Source organism: Kogia breviceps, chromosome 6 (assembly GCF_026419965.1).
Source record: "Kogia breviceps isolate mKogBre1 chromosome 6, mKogBre1 haplotype 1, whole genome shotgun sequence".
Lineage (NCBI taxonomy): Eukaryota > Metazoa > Chordata > Mammalia > Artiodactyla > Physeteridae > Kogia > Kogia breviceps.
Window position 1 is genome coordinate 116953491 of NC_081315.1, and position 3656 is coordinate 116957146.

The window sequence follows — 3656 nt, forward strand, 5'->3', positions numbered from 1 at the left end:
GGGTCCTTGGCTTTACACAGGGAAGAATTCAAGCGTGAGCCACAGTAAAGGGAAAGCAAGTTTAGAGAGATACACATCCTATAGGCAGAATGTAGTCTCTCTCAGAAGGTGAGAGAGGCCCCGGGTTGTGGGGTGGTTAGTTTTTATTGGCTGGGTAATTTCATATGCTAACAAGTGGGAAGAATATTCTAGCTATTTTGAAGAAGGGTTAGTAATTTCCAGGAACTGGGCCATCACCCACTTTTTGGCCTTTTATGGTCAGCCTGGGAACTGTCATGGCACCTGTGGGTGAGTCATTTAGCATATGATAATATATTACAATGAATGTATAGGGAGACTCAAGGTCTACTGGAAGTTGAATCTTCCTCCATCTTGGGCCTAATTGGTTGTAACCAGTTTTTTTTTTTAAACAAAAATATGGAACGCTTTACAAATTTGTGTATCATCCTTGTGCAGGGAACATGCTAATCTCTTGTCGTTCCAATTTTAGTATATGTGCTGCCGAAGTAAGCACATGGTGGTAACCAGTTTTTGTCATATCCTCAAAGGCTGTCCTTCTTTTAAAGGTTGTGTCCTTGAGACTTCCCTGGCAGTCCAGTGGTTAAGACTCTGAGCTGCCAATGCAGAGGGCGGGGGTTCCATCCCTGGTTGGGGAACTAAGATTCCACATGCCACCCAGCATGGCAAAAAAAAAAAAAAAGGTTGTGCCATGCCCCCTTCCTTCCTGTCTCAATTCAATCTGTAGTACTTTGCTATGACAGCCCTAGCAAACTAGTACACCATAATCATTTTATTTTTCACATGAGAAAACTGAAGAGCAAAGAGATTAAGTAACTTCTCCAATTAATAAATGAAAGAGCCAGGATTTGAACGTTGGTAACCTGATACTTAAACTTGTTCTCCTACCCATTGTGCATGCTCTCCGTGCGGATGAATTGATAAAGAAGATAACTGGATAGAGTGCAAAAAGGTTTCCTTCCAGCTCTAACTGGATCACAGGCAATTAGGCCAATACTGAAAAGCATTTTCCAAGGATATAATCCATATAAGGTCTGGATGTTTTCCTCTTCAGGAGCTGGCAGAGGTTGGGGGCAAGTAATAAAGTCCCCGGGTCAGTAACTGATGGGCTGGGGAGGTGCGCTGAGCTCTGCAGGACGTTTACAGAATGTAGATCGAGCTAGACTCTCGCTCCATCCATTGCTCTGCACTCCTGTTGTTCCCGGCAGATCTTGCTGGAGTACCTCTTTCTGGCCTCTCTTGACAGCTGTACATCTATTAATACTGCAAACAAAACAAAACAAACAAACACAAAAACCCCTCTTATATCAAGGTACGCACTTAAAAAACATGGATGTAGATAATCTAAACGTTAGAGCTTTTACAGCTGAAGTGCTTTTAGTTCTAAGTAGGGAAAGCATTCTGTGACCTGTGAGTTTACACCTGGATCCTCCACTGGTTGGGGTCATGAAAAGCACCATCTCTAGAAACACTGAATTATTTTACATGGGAAAGGAAGGTCTGTTTCTCAGTGTACACTGCGGGGTAACACGGGACAAACTTGCCTAGTGAAAGGAATCCCTCAGGAAGTTTTTTTTAATTAGTTTTTGGTTGCGTTGGGTCTTTGTTGCTGTGCATGGGCTTTCTCTAGTTGCGGTGAGCGGGGGGCTACTCTTCATTGTGTTACGTGGGCTTCTCATTGCGGTGGCTTCTCTTGTTGCAGAGCACAGGCTCCAGGGCGCACGGGCTTCAGTACTGTGGCTCGTGGGCTCTAGAGCGCAGGCCCAGTAGTTGTGGCTTGTGGGCTTAGTTGCTCCGTGGCATGTGGGATCTTCCCAGACCAGGGCTTGAACCCATATCTCCTGCACTGGCAGGCGGATTCTTAACCACTGCGCCACCAGGGAAGCCCAGGAAGTTTGTTTAAAGAACAGATTCCCAGACCCCCCCGCCCCATCCCAGCATGGGACTCTGGGAACCTGTATTTTTACCAAACGTCATAGATTTTTATCATCAGGCAAGTTTGAGAAACATTTTAATAGGAGAGAGGCTAGAGCCACGAAGCCATTTCAACACATCTCTGTTATTCCCAGTCTAAGATCTCACTATCTCTTTCCTGAATTATGGCAACAGCCTCTTAATTACAGCTCCAGGTTTCATCGTGGGTCCCCTCCAGTGCCTCGTCCTCAGAGCAGCCAGAGTGACACATTTAACACGAAAGCTGGGTCATTCCACGTCCCTGCAAATATTTCTTCATGATTTCCCACTCTACTTCGGAATACAGTCCACAATCCCGAGCAAGGCCTGCTAGCCCTGTGTCCCCCAGCCTTGACTCTTGCTCTCTCCCTCTTTCTGGCTCATGACCGGGTGCACTGGCCCTCCTCGATCTGCCCTCCTGGCGCTCACCCTACACACACCTCTCCCCACTCGACTCAGGTCTCAGCATCAACCACGCCTGCTCCTGGTGGCTTCAACCCCCATCACCCTACCCACTCCCCACTTAGGAAACCAACGCTAGCCAACCTGTCTTTGTTCAGTATTTTCATAGCATCCCACACTGGTAGCACTTGGCACCTCTGTTATTAATCAATAAATTAGCTGTGTTTAAATCCTATTTTTTCCTCTCAAGAATTAAAGTTCCCTGGGTCAGAAATTGGGTCTGACTTTTTCTCACTGTTACCCCAGTGTCTGGTCCACGGCCTGGCACATAGTAGGTACTCAAAAATGTTCTAAAAGTAAACATCAAATGTAGTAACCAGTATAATAACAGTCATAGCTACTTCCGCCCACGTGGTTGGCATATGCGGGGTGCTTTGACTTCCATCTCTCCAGTCTTCATACCAGCATGTGGATGTTATTGTCTCCATTTTCAGAGAAGGGAATCAAGACTCAGAAGGCTACATGCTTTCCTGCAGGTCACAGAGCTGCTCTGGGGTAGAGCTAGGACAATATCTCAAGTCCATGCCCCTTCCATTCTGCCTGACTGCTGAGGTGCTTCCCGGTACACTATAGTTACCTGCCTTCTTAAAAACTCCTCTCTTAGGAATTTCCTGTTTATTCTCTTCTTGACACTGCCAAGCTAGTCTCTGCTGACAGAGACAGCTTCTTGCAGGTTTGGCTGAAACTGATAGCTGCTTTTCCAGGAGAAAGTCTGTGTGAGGCTTACAGTCAAATGGAAAAAAAAAAAAAAAAGCTATCAATGCAGCAGCATTAGGCAGGTGCCTTAGTGTCCTTTAAAGTGAAAAAGTTCAGAAATGTAAGTCTCTTTAGGTGACTAAGTACAGACCTAACAGACGACACTGCAAGAATACACAGGGGACATGCGAGTGCCAGGGCCCCCAGGCCGGCTGCCAGTAAGCAGCCTCCTGGGAACTGGCAGGTCTTAGGAGCCGCGTGGCTGCCGAAGGGACTTGGTCAACACGATTCCTTTCTCCCCTCCTTGCCAATGAGGCTGAAGGATGCAGAGAGGCAGGCCAGGGGCAGCCAAGGTTATATAACATGTATGTTCTATTTTTTAAAATGGAAGTAAAGTGTTGTCTAGTTTGATACTGTAAAGTTTTTTAAAAAATAAGTATGCTGAGATTTTCATGGCATTCAGTTTTTTTTTTTTTTTTTTTGTGGTACGCGGGCCTCTCACTGTTGTGGCCTCTCCTGTTGCGGAG

General features: G+C 46.0%; 1 non-coding gene across 1 annotated transcript; it reads right to left on the bottom strand.

The window, feature by feature from the left end:
- Positions 1-411: 411 nt before the first annotated feature.
- On the bottom strand, positions 412-514 carry LOC131759092 (U6 spliceosomal RNA). The gene has a single exon (XR_009336419.1). It is a non-coding gene; the product is annotated as a U6 spliceosomal RNA (small nuclear RNA).
- Positions 515-3656: the final 3142 nt, after the last annotated feature.